Genomic DNA, 14,099 nt, shown 5'->3' on the forward strand with positions numbered 1-14,099 from the left:
ATCTCCGGGCTGGAGCGGGTGGCCTGGACCCTCCGTCTGCGTCGGCAATGCTTCGTGAACCTGTTGGTGAATTAACCTCAGTTTAGCAGTCAAGTCATGAAGATAATCGATCAACATTGGATACTCAAGATCACAAAAGGCACCCGGTCTAGGGACCCCCCAAACATTGGCAGGACGACCGAACACTATTTCATAGGGACTGAGCCCTACTCGGGAGTGTACAGTTGCCCTTGTTGACAGCAATGCTAAGGGTAAAGCGTCAGGCCATGAAAGACCTGTCGTAGCCTGAATCTTTGCTAGTTTTAGTTTAAGGGTGCCATTGTACCCTTCAACCAAACCAGCTGACTGAGGATGATTGGCACTATGGAATTTCTGATTAATTCCAAGGCCCTTGCACACACTCTTCATCACACTCCCCACAAACTCACTTCCGTTGTCTGACCACACAATTCTAGGCATTCCATACCGAGGAAAGTATTCCTTCAGTAGGATTTTCGCAGTGGATAAAGCAGTATTGTCTTTGAGAGGATAGGCCTCAATCCATCGGGAGAATGCGCAAACAACAACTAAAACGTATTTCAAGTTATTGCATCGCTCCATATGGATGAAGTCCAATTGGATCACCTCAAAGGGACATGAAGGGGGAGCAAAACTACCAGGAGGAGTTGGGGTTCCCTTACCAGGATTGTACAACATACATACCATACAATTCTTAACCAAGCGTTCAGCACATTTCGTAATACCATCATTCTTCCACACAGGAAACAGCAATTTACAGATACCTTTCACGCTAATATGTGCTAACCCATGTGCCATAGTCACAACAGCCAGCACATACGCATCAGGCAACATCCATCTTTTCTGTTCCGATAAGTCAATCCAACAACCATTCGCATCCAACTTTCCTGTACTTTCTTTCCACTTCGCCTTTTCAGTCTCAGTGGCCTTATTCTGAATTGCTTTCACACTCTCGATAGTGTTTTCACACATACTTGATTCTGCAGGCCACCTAACCGAACTCGTCACATACATTCGAGTGCTAAGGTTCCGGGCAGTCTCCTTAGCAGTCTCATCTGCAAACGCATTACCACGACCAACATCATCCGTCACCTTACGATGCGCACTACATTTAACAATCGCCACTTGCTTAGGCAACGTAAGTGCATCCAAAAGATCATTTACAAGCTGGCCATGTTGAATCTTCGTACCATGTGACGTAAGGAATCCTCTCTCTCTCCACAGTCGTCCAAAACTATGTGCCACACCAAACGCGTATTGACTATCTGTAAACACATTCACCCGTTTATCTTTAGACAACACACACGCTCTCGTCAAAGCAATGAACTCAGCAGCCTGAGCCGAATTCTGACTTAACCTTGCGTTTTCCACAATCGTTCTCAATGTAACTACAGCATACGCAGTTGTCACATCACCGTTCGGCAACTTGAAACAAGAACCATCCACATATAAAGTACCATCGGGATCTGTCAATGGAGTATCTCTTAGGTCAATGCGACCCTTGGTTTCCTCTTCAGTTCTGAGATAGCAGTCATGTACTGCTTCATCTCTTGATTCTGTGTCGATCGGCAGCAATGTTGCTGGATTCAACACATTACATCGTCTTATCCGTATATGACTGGCCAGCAACGTCAACTCATATCCAGACAATCTTGCACTTGTCAGATGTTGAGTTTTCGTTCGGTTCAATAGAGTGTCGACTGCATGCGGAACCATTACCGTGAGCATATTATCCATGACTAGACCTGCGGACTGTCGAATGGACGCCGCAGCTGCCGCTGTTGCCCTTAAGCAACTTGGCAAGGCTCTTGCTACTGGGTCTAAAGTCGAAGAAAAGTAGGCACATGGGCGTTGCTTACCACCAAAAGGTTGTGTCAAAACACTCAACGCGCAACCATCCCTCTCGTGAACGTATAGTGTAAACGGCTTACTGTAGTCAGGAGTGCCCAACACAGGAGCCGAACACAACGCATCACGCAATTCAGAAAAACTTTTCCGACATTCTTCAGACCAAGGTACTGGGGATGAAACATCTTTGCATGTAAGGGCTATCAATGGTTTCGCCAACAATGAAAAATTTGGAATCCATTGTCTGCAGTAGGACGTAATACCTAAAAAGGCGCGAACATCTCTTTGGGTTTTTGGCACAGTCATTCGGGAAATCGCTGCAATTCTCTCTGGGGTCAACCTTCTCCCTTCTTTTGACAATAAGTGACCTAGATAGGTAACTTCTTGACAACAATACTGTAGCTTTGAAGGCGATACCTTGTGGTGTAAGTTATGTAGATAGTGCAATAATGATACTGTAGCCGTTTTGCAAATAGCTTCTGTATCAGCTGCCACTAAAAGATCGTCTACGTATTGAATCAAAGCTGCACCTTTAGGTAATACAAAGGCATCAAGCTGACCTTTAAGTGCTTGGCTGTAGATTGACGGACTCTCACAGTAGCCCTGTGGAGCGCGTTTTAGCCTAAAACTGCGACCTCCTAATGAAAATCCGAATAGGTCTCTGCTTTCCTCTGCAATCGGGATGCTAAAGAAAGCATTCTTTAGATCGATCACTGTGAACCAGGAGGCAGTTGCCGGAATCATTGTTAGTAAAGCCGTAATGTCAGGGACCACAGGAAATTGTGCAACCACTATTTTATTTACCTCTCTCAAATCTATAACGAAACGATACACAGGAGGTTTAGTTGGGTCAGTTCGTTTCAGAATTGGCAATACAGGGCTATTACATACATTTCCACGAGTTTCTTCAACAACACCCTTTCCAATGAGATCATACACAATTGCTAACAGCGCTCGTTCACCCTCAAGAGAAATACGATATTGAGGTAAACGCGGTAATCGCGCATTTGGTTTCAATTGAATCACATAGGGTGGAATGTCTAACAGGCCCACGTCATTGGGACCTGTGGCCCATAGAGACGCAGGGAGGGAACTCAATTCCGGTGGGAATTTATCAACCGATAAATACATGGGAGAGATCACTCTCCGTCCCAATGTAAGTTCCACTCCTTCGGGGGAACAATACAATGTTGCATATAATCGTTTCAACAAATCCAGGCCCAAAAGATTTTCACCACAACCTGTAGAGAGAATCAGTGGAGCGGTTAGCTCACGAGGTCCAATCATAAGAGGCAAAGGGTTAGAGACTGGGTTACTAACAGGGGCGCCAGAGAATCCGACGGAAATATTTGTTAAGCCAGACAAAGGTGCGCCAGGGAGTTTTGAATGCATGATGGAACTTTTCGTCGCACCAGTGTCTAACAGAAAAGGCTCAACTACACCTGATGTAGCCACTGCAACGTAAGGCCCACTCTGATCGACCGGAACTGACACTACTCCCTCTCTTTGTCGTTGGCTGTCCTAGTAATGGTCATTTACAACAGTTTCATGGTCTGCATAATAATCATCAACATTATACTGTGCAGATCGAACTGACCCCGCATTTCGCTGGTCAAAACAATTATTTGCGTCTGATTGATTTTGATAACGATCACTCTGATTGTAGAATGAACCACGACCTCTACCACGAGGTGCCTGTTGAGGACCACCACCACGGTTTCCACGTGTCGACACACCATTCAGACGGTCCCGTAAGGCAAGACAATCATATTTTAGATGTCCCTCTCTCCTACAATATGCGCACTGATTATACCCAAGTGAAGATCTATAATCAAAGTTGTCAGAGCGCGGCTGTGTCCTATCGGGCTGTGCTCGTGGTCGATACTGCTGTTGCGATTCATTTTGGTTTGATCGTGGAGGGTATGCTTGCTGCAACAAAACCTTCGTTTTGAGCTCCTTAGTTTTCCTTTCTACACGATCACTTTCTTCCTTTTCCCTATTCTCATAATACTGAGCCGTTGCTAGTATTTGCGCAGGGGTTGAAACTGCCCACGCACTTTCTGAATTCTTTAATTTGTTGCTTAGTTCAGGCAACAAATTCGACACGAATTTGTCAACGAATAACCGCTGGCCTCCCTCAGCGCCCATGTCCTGGCCGCTGTGGTCGACAAACGCTTCCTCAAACCTTGTAAAGAAATCTGAGACACTCTCGTCTTTCTTTTGCTTGCAAGCTGATAACTTATCCCAGTTCACCTTCATCGCTGGCATGAGAGTTTTCATGAGCGTAATGATTTTCTGAGGCAAATCCAAAATCAGCTGTTCAGGCTTGGCCCCACCAACTTGTAATGCATCAGCTGCTAGCAGTGCAGCCCAATCACCCCCTAATTCAACGGCATGATTGGCTTGACGAATTTTAGCCCAAACTGGTTGCGGTACCACATTGCCAAACAACATATCGATGTCGGCAATATTCATAATAGTAGCTTCCACCAGTTGTGATAACTCCTTATAATAACCAACCGGATTTTTACGCGGATCAGGTAAGGATTGCTTCACTTGCAAAACTTCTGATCGTTTCCATGGAAGATGTATCCACACCCTTCGAAAATGCGGTAGCACCACAGGGTTTGCATTAGGATCACCAGGCACCCACAGTGGCGGAACCTCTCTCATAGGATACTGACCAGGAACCGCTTTCCAGTTCTCAGTGGTATCATCTAATGATATCCGAGAATGTGCTGTGGATCTGAATGCTAATAAGCGTTCCACGGCACGTCGTACGTCGTCTCCTATAATCATACCGTTTGAAAAGTGACTCTGAAGTTCAATTATGTCGGACGGTACATTATCTACATCATCATTATACCATTCTTCTCTCAAAAAGTTACACATCTCCTCAAATACGAATCTCTGCGTAGGCTCATTAAACTGGGAAAACGTATCAAAGACTACACGTGGAGTGTAGTTAGCAGGATGTCTTATCCACCTATGTGCCATTGTTACTAACGTCTCTTTCTCCCTACCACTAGGGATCTGACTCCGTCTCTGAGGAGTTTCAGATGAATCAGACGAAAATAACGGACCAGAAAGAGGTGAATAAAGAGTAGCAACAGAGTTAGGAACACGCTTACGAACAGAAGGAGAAAGAAAAACAGGGGCAACAACACTGGAGGTGAAGGAAGGCATAGTAGGGACGGACAAGATAGTTGGAGTAGCAGAAACAACAGTCTGCGAAGGTACAGGTACAGGAGCAGTAGGAACAAGAACAGGTGGTGAAACAAACGTAGGGTTAACAGCGGGCTGGCCCGCAGCCGCTGGAGCAACAAGAGGAATAACAGGGGGAACTACAGGAGCAGTAGCACCCTGTACATAAGGAGGTGGTGATTTCATCAAGTATGACAGCAAGGAATCCTCCTTCAAATCTTCTTTTTTCTTTTCTAGATTATTCGGTAAAACTGGGTAACATTTATCTATTTTCATGTGATGCAATCTACTAGCGATTTCCATGTCTTTTTCTTCTTTGTCTTGTCTACATTCTTTTATAGCTTGCATTACAGGAACGAACTCTTGTTTTTGATCCTTTTTAAGTTGTTTGATTTCTTTCTGCTTGGCCTCTTTACGCCATATCCGAAAGGAATCAAACATAGCTGGCCTAGCTTTCTTTAAAAATAATTTAGCCTCAAGATTATCTAAAATCGAAAGTTCAAAAGTTCCATGTGGTGGCCATCTAAGATCACCGTCTTTCTTTGTATAGCGGACCCAGTAATCATTATATATTATAGGACCCACCCCATGTCGACTATAAAGATCATGTATCGGAGTTCCAACTGGAGGTATCGGACACGAGTCCTCCAACCGGGAATCCATTGCGCAACATTTGAAAATACGAAACAAATCACTATGGCTAGGCATCGTGCACACTAACCTAGTATCAAACTTCAAGGATTACCGAAGCAATAAAACCTCGTGTAAGTCAAAACCCTCGGTTTTTGGCAATTGCAACTGTCAAATAATACTAAGGACCAATACTAAGAACCACAAATGCAATGGAACCATGCAATACAACAAAGCCTTAAGGCTATCACAAAGCTCGGAGAGCTAACCACAAAGCCTGAGGAGGCTATTACAAAGCTCAGTGAGCTATTACCACAAAGCCTTAAAGGCTAACCACAAAGCTTTCAAAAGCTAGAACAACCACTAAGGACTGGGAGCGACCCACAAATACTTAACTCAGAACTTCAATGGCGTCACCAGGAAGGCCCGTCTATCGTCTCGCTTGTACATAAGGTCTACGCCGGGCGTCGAAGACAGGTCGACAGTCAGGGCATCGGTCCGTCGCAGCCGTCAGGAGGCGGGAATCTTCGCAGGGAAAAACTTCGGGCCACTTATTTCGACAACAGGATCGATGAAGCGGGGTGCACCTTCCCTCGGAGATTTCACACGAAGTTCCTCACGATCATCAGGCTTTGGACCGGTACCGCTGAAGTCGCCCCACGTTGGGCGCCAACTGAAGGACTGGACTTTTTAACAGTACCAGCGGTGCCAGGGAACAACACCTATAACCTTCATGGGATACCTGTTTCGGCGCACAAACTACAGAGACACGGGACACTTCCTTCGGCGTCAAAGATTCAAGGTTTATTTACTGCAGGGAACACAGAAGTCACAACAAGTACAACACGTGCAACTTGGGGAGACTGCTTCAAATTGGTTCTGTGGAGCGCTCCTTTTATACAGAATTTACTCATAGGACAACATGGTACACAAAAGTTTACAACCTGGTTCCCATAATTATCCCCCAGAGGGGTCGCTTTGGTCACTTTGGTACACATAAGGTCCGGAACATAAGTGCGGAAACATTTGGCGGTTCCCAACTGTAAAAACCCATCTTCCCAACATTAGTAAATTCCAATCGGCAGTAAAACAGATCGAAATAGGGACAAAGACAGGTGCAGAGGAAGATGGAGACAGTGGGAGATCGAAAAGGGTGTAAAAGGGGAGGTATCAGGAAACACGAGATACAGGCATCAAAGGGACGTGCCTAATGAGATGCACGGCTGAGACAATAAACCGGCACGGCAGAAGCGGGGCCATCTGCCTTACAGTATCATCCCCCTCATCGTAAAAGATACTTACAAAGAACATGTGTCTTCCACAAATATCTTGAAAGTCCCAGGGTAACGAAGCGGACAGTGTCCGTTCGCTGGCTACTTGAGGGCAAGAGACAAAATGGATGCCGTATCTAAGATGGAACCCGTGGGTACAGATGAAAAACCCACATATCAAACGAACGGTTTAAGTTAGCACAGCGAAACTGCGCATACTTACTAAACTCGTCATTTGCGGTTCTTAGATACCAGACTCGACCATATTCGTGCGAGTCGAAAACATCACTTACAATTTTCACGGAACCTCACAAGGACAAGAAGCCTGCTGATCTAAGGACTGCCTACCCCTTCTGCCAGAGTGCTGTTTGTTGGGGGAATCCTGCATTGCTTCTTTATTTTTGCCAAGGAACCAGGAGAGAGGAACTGTGTGTGTACTCTCAATCTTTGCTAAGAAAATCTCCAAGGGCTGGAAGAGTGCCAGTCTCCTGTTGAAGTCACAGGGCTAAAGGACTTCATTTGCTAAAAGTGCTTGTTGCTGGAACCTGAAAATCCAGCACCTCTGAAGAATCCAGCAATCTCGACGCCGACGGACGCCGCCGAATCCAGCTCGACATCGTGAGTAGCGGCTCCAGTGTCCCGCACCTTCGACGCCGGCCGCCGGGCCCGATCGACGCCAGTAGCGACGCCAGTGAGTAGCGAGTTCGGCTCCAGCTCCAAATGACCCTGTGTCGACGCCGCTGCTGATCGCATCGACATCGAGCCCTCTCGACGCCGTGAGCGCTGCTCACTCTTGCAACATCGACATCGACGACGACGCCGTATCCTGCTTCATCTCGTGAGCGCTGCTCCTGCCTGACTTCGGTCGACGCCGCTGCAGATCGCCCCGACTCCGAGGCCCGATCGACGCCGAAGACGCGACGCCGGACATCTCGACGCCGCTGATCATCGAGTGCTTCACTTTTCCAAGGTACTGTGTTGTGGGGGTCTGTGCGACTCCGGGCTCGACATAGCGCTCCTCGCGGTCGACGCCGAACCTTTGGATTAACTTTGCCTCGACGTCGTGTGACTCCCGTGTGGGTTACATTGTTGCCAAGAACTGTGTTTTAAAGAAGAAGAGTTGCTTTTGATACTAAAGACTGTGTGCTAAGAAGAAACTACGCTTGAACTATTATTTTTCCTTCCAAGAGTATTTATTAAGATTGTGGTATATTTTTGTCGTTATTTGGTCTTGTGCTAAGCCTTATATAAAAATCCTTATTTTTATAATACTACTGTGTTGTGTCCATTTGTAGTGTATTCACTTTATTACTGTATGTGGTCATCAATGCTTAACGCACTGCCTCTGAGATAAGCCTGTCTGCTTTGCCAAGCTACCAAGGGGGTGAGCAGGGGTTTTCTAAGTGTGTGATCCCCTTGCCCTGACTAGAAAAGGTGTGTCCCTATTTGTCAGAAGTGTATACCTCTGCCAACTAGAGACAGCCGCTTCTAACACCTGCCATTTCCCTTTCAGGCAGCGCAGCTCAACAAAGTGGCTTGCTGCATAGCGTTGCATGAAAGTATGCTAAATATACACCTAAATGTATAAGTTGAGGTCCAGGTTTTGCATCAGGGTTGCTTTCCTTTTTTGGCACAACCCCCATGCAAAATCTAATTTGTTAAATGTCCTAATGCACTCAAATGTACTCATAATAGACCTGCTATATAAATGTGTGAGTTGATAAGGTCTGACGTCACTTCTTATGATGTCACTTCCCGTGAGGTAGTGGCTTGTGATGCCACGCGCTATGCCATGATGTCACTTACATACTGCCTAACTTGGTCACTTCTCCCACTCCTGTTACTTAGGATTTGTGCCATATGAGAGGTGCTTTCATTCCATGGCTGACAAGAATGTTTAACATTCTAGTCGTGGGGACAATTTTATTGCTCTATACCCCTCCACTGAATTAATGGGCTTTGTCTTGCTCAACAACCTGATGTGATGCCGCTGGTATTTGTGATTTGAAAATGGTTACAGTATCATTATGGCATTGATGTAAAACTCACTCAGGAGACCCCAGAAGAATGATCCATGGTGTCATAAAAGTGGGCCTGTCACACAACTTGTGTATCAGCTTCCTTATTTTGAATTCAAGAAATGTTCTTTACCAGCTTTTACAACTCGAATGTATGTGACTTTAAATGCATCAACCATAGCTTACAACTCTTGATATGCCACCCTATTTAATGTTACCTTAAATAGTCTGGGTCCAACTGAAAAAATGATTAAATACTTATTTTGAAGAAAAAGATCTTAACGTGAGCATAGCCATGTGGAATGAAATTCCTGTCAGGTTTTTCACTGCTGCCAGAGATGAGACGGAAGCGCTCCGCACTGATTGGCTACTCGGGACAAAGGTGTCGCTTTTAATGGCAGGGCGCCCTTGTTGTGATGGCCTGTTTTGATGTTGCAGTTAACTGTGCAAACTCTGACATCTAAATTATTACCTTCCGGCTCCTTCGCCCCCTACCGCCAATTTCCATACTTTGCTTTGTTATCGGTTTTCTGCAACAAAGTGACAGCGGAATCATTTTAAAAGAAGAGCGTTTCATCTTACCTGGTTTTGCATACATGTATGTGTTTATAATTTTTTTTAAATTTGGAAACATGATGTGCAAAAAAATGAAATAGGATGGAAAGGCCCGCAGCGAGATAAAAGGGAACCTCGTCTGCAAATAACGCTTTTTACTGTAGAGATACTCGATCCCGCCCGCCACGACTTGAGGATTCAGGCACCCACAAACTTACCTGACCAGTGAGCTGGTCTGTGCCACCTCTGCTCCTGTCCCGTAGTTCCACGTTGGCGCTCTTAATTTCAATTGAAAACACTGCGCAGGCGCAGAAGGAAACTTTGCAGCCCAAGTCGGAGAAAATTGAGCCCAAAAAGAGCCCAACTCAACTCTGCTCGCCAGAAAAAGCCCAACGCCCATCAACAGAAGACCAAAAGAAGAAAGACGTAAGCCTGAAAGAACTGGAGTTCCACATAATGATGAAAATAGGTTACAAAATTGAAAGGGCACATCAAGGAGAAACATTTATTATCCCTTGCAAAGCAAACAGCTTTATATGTAGTTCAGTTAATAATGTATTGCAGCATGAAAATAAAAATATGCATGTAAAATATTTAAATGAAATTGTCTGAAAAATTCAGAAGCAACATTTAAAGCTCAAACCATTTGCAGTAGTAATGTCAAAAAGTGACTACGTTTCACAATTTAGTTTGCATTTTTTTAGCTCCTAATTAAAATTTAAGCGCATTTTGGGGGGTGTAGTTCTAATTCACTTAACCAATTATTAAACTAACACAGTTTCATCCATGTCACTGTCATAGCTGCCATGGTTTTAGATTGCTATTTTCATAATTTTTGTGTATTATGTGTGACATTCAACGATTATGAGTGACATTTTCGCACAAGCACAATCAAGCAATGAAGACAAGGAAAACATATAAATATCACAAATTACCCCTATTGCGGTGACTGATTGGCCGAAACAGCCTGGGAGGCGGAGACAGGGCTACAAGGTCGGTTGCAGTATAGCCCTCATCCAGTTTATTTAAACAAACTTTATTGAACACATGAGAGTAACAAGAAGATAATTTATTCAAACGTAGCAAAAATCTGAACTTATCATTTAAAATATTGAAAGATTTGTCTGACTGCAAAAGTGGACAGGGGCAAGTGTTCTAATTAACTAAAACGCTTCACATTGATAAAAATGAAATTTAATTCAAGTGAAACATTCTACAAGTTCCCATCAAGTAGGTACCAAAGCTTCATACAGTTAAAGCATGACATGTCATCCAAGCGATGCAGTCTACAAGTTACAATCAAGAAATTTCATCATTATGCCCTTCATAATATCTCTGCCTTCCATCCAATGTAGGTACTGAGAAACATTGTCAATCCAATCAAGTGTGATAAAAATTACCTTTGCACACTGACCTAACAGAAGTATATTTTTAACAAGCGCATTCTAGTGCCTGAAACAAAAAAGAAAAGTATGCATAGCAAGCAGAAATGCAATGTTGCCTTTAATATGAAGTCCAGCACCTAGGTCCACCTATGTCATCGTTAAGTAGTACATATTCAATCAATCAATCAATCATTCAATCACTCAATAAATCAATCATATTCTAACTATAGTTCATCAAAAACATATAAATCACCTGTTTAACTAGATTTAAGTGTAAAATAAAGTGTGCACACATGTAAGTAGTGGTTATGCATGTGCGTTACAGATTAACATTTATTGATACACAAATATATGATGCTGGCACTTTACTTTATAAACTTTATTTTGCAGTTCAGTCAATTACATAAAAGTACACATGTTAAAATAGTAATATTAAAGAGGAATTTATTAAAACAAATTGGCAATCAATATTTTTTTAAAGGATTATACAGTGCAAAGTTCTCACTAATGACCATTACACAGAAGGGTTAGACAAGTATTGCAAACACAGATATTTTAAAACAGGCAAGCTGTGGCGTCAGCAAATAGAAATTTAAAGTGCTATAGCTAAAGTGCAAAGGACCTTACAGGTTGTCAAAGCAGCCATTAGAAAGGAAGCTAATGCTAAGCAAACAATGGGGTATCTAAAGAATAAAATGAGAATTACCTTAAAAGCAGAATTATAAAGGTCTTCCTTTCTTTTTCATAATCAGCGCAAAAAGCAAGGTGTATGATGACGATTAAGCTGAATTATTGTCACAGGGGCAAGAGGATAGTTTCCTAGGAACAAATTGATTATTTGGGTAACCCAGCATAATTGGTATTAGGTTCAGTCTGAACCTTGTCAGAATGAATCGATGCTGGTTGTTCATCACTATTTGTAGATTAGAAAGAGAATGATTTAAAGTCTGTGGATTTGATTCATAAGACTTTACAGATTTGCTTATGATTATCCTATCTATCCTGTGTAACTTGGTTTAAAAAGATTGCCTTTCGTCTTGATTTAGGGAAGTGTTTTCAAAGACAAGGTGTATCAAAGAATAAACCAAGACCAAAAGAATTAAAATGTTCTCTAATGTAGGTTATCCACGGCATTCGGTAGGCATAATCCAAGGTTACAATATTTTGATAATTTTTTATTCAAGCCCACCATTTCCCTTTTCAAGATGGATAACCAAAGGGCAAGTGGAGCTAATATTATAGCGTCCGTGATATAGGGGATGCCATCTTCTTTGTGAGCTATATAGTTACTGGTTGAATAAGTAATTGACAGTAATCTTTTAATGAATTTGTCTTCCTGTACTTGGATAGTAGTAGCATCAGCGACGCCCCATATTGCTGCCCCATAGGTGGCCAATGAAAGCGCTTTTGCCTTGTAAATTGTGAGCATTTCCAATATAGGCTTATTACCTTGTTTTTGGGAAAACCTAAATAAAGCTACAATAATTTGAATAATTGAATTAGCTCTATTTTACAGCATCTCCTTCCAAGTAAGTTTGTTGTCAAAGACAACCCCTAAATAATTAAAATGATGTACCTGATCAACTTTTTCCCCACCAAAATGAGATCTCAATTTTTTGTTTTTGTCCTGGCCTATTGGCATTACATTTGGCTTTATTAACTTGCTGGTCCAAGTTAAGCATAAAATCAGTGTACTGTGAGATGAGATTTTGTAGTGCCATTGGAGTCCTCGCTAGTAAAACAGCGTCTCCTGCGTAAAGCACAACCGGTAGGGCAGATGATATTACTAACAGGGTATATTTTGTGCTCTCAATAAATACTTTACTTAATCTTTTGATATAGAAGCAAACAAGAAGGGAGCCAGGAAACAACCTTGCCTGACACTGTCTCTATTTTGAATGGTTTGGTGCATTCACCATTTCTCCCATATTGTTCCGTTGCGGAGGCGCCTGCATAGAGCTCCCTAATAAAGTAAATAATGCCCTCATCCACTCCCATTTCCTTTAGAATATCCCAAAGCTTACTATGGACCATGCAGTTGAAAGTCTTGGATAAGTCCATAAATGCCAGATACATTTGAGTGTCTTTTGCGTTTGTATATTTACCAATAGTTAGAGTCAAATATAGACACTGATCCAACGTTCCATTACCCTGTCTAAAGTCATACTGGACTTCCGACAGAATGGCCTTTTCCTCTGCCCATATTTCTAGTTTATTTACAGATACGCGACCCATTAGCTTGGCCGAACTGTTGAGCAAAGAAATTGGTGGATAATTGGCGGGTGCAGAGGCATCCCCCTTTTGGTATATCAGAATGATTATGGATTGTTTCCAAGAGGTGAAGAGCCCTTCATAGCCACAGTTAGAAGCAGGCCCAGAATGGGATGTTGGCTAGGAAAACATCCATAGGGACTCCATCGGGCCCCTGTGTTTTACCAGCAGGTTATTGGATCAGGGCTAGTTTGACTTCTTCCAGGCCAAATTACAGGTGTGTGGAGGAATCTGAGATGGGAGGGGGTCACGTATACCAATAGGAGGCTCCACCCTTTCAAAGATATCCTGGAAGTGTATTACCCATGAAGCTTCATCGATATGGTTATCTAATGAGGGGACATTATTATCACTCAGGAAGGGCATATTAGCAGTTTTCCAGTCGGCTGTATGGTCCCAAAGGAGAGATGCTTTTTTAAGGTTCTCCCATGCCTCTGTTTTCAGCTGTCTTAGCCTATTTGCCCTGGCTGACTTATAGATATTCCTAAGGATCCGAATCTGCTGGGTATTTCTAGATGTCATTTTGAGTGCCTTGCATAGCTTTTGCGAAGCGTCTGTGCAGCTCTTGTCAAACAACCAGTTAAGGCTGGAATCTCGCACAGTAGGCGAGCATATCAGCTGTAATCTTAAGTACTTTAGTAGCGTATTAAATGCATGGACTATACGACAGTGGTTTGAGGAAGGATCCAGACAGATGTGTATACTCTCTAGGTTAGCCAGGACAACACTTGTAAAAAGAGCTGCCACATCAACCTTCTCCCATTTCAAAATAATGCCGTTAGATCTACTTATTATTGGTTTGGGGAAATTATTGCCGTTTTAGGGCTTAGACCCTGGCCATGACAAAGCACTGGACAAGATTGAATGATCGCTGACTTTGGTGAAAACGGTTTTAGGTA

This window comes from Lissotriton helveticus, chromosome 6, assembly GCF_964261635.1.
Source record: "Lissotriton helveticus chromosome 6, aLisHel1.1, whole genome shotgun sequence".
Taxonomy (NCBI): domain Eukaryota; kingdom Metazoa; phylum Chordata; class Amphibia; order Caudata; family Salamandridae; genus Lissotriton; species Lissotriton helveticus.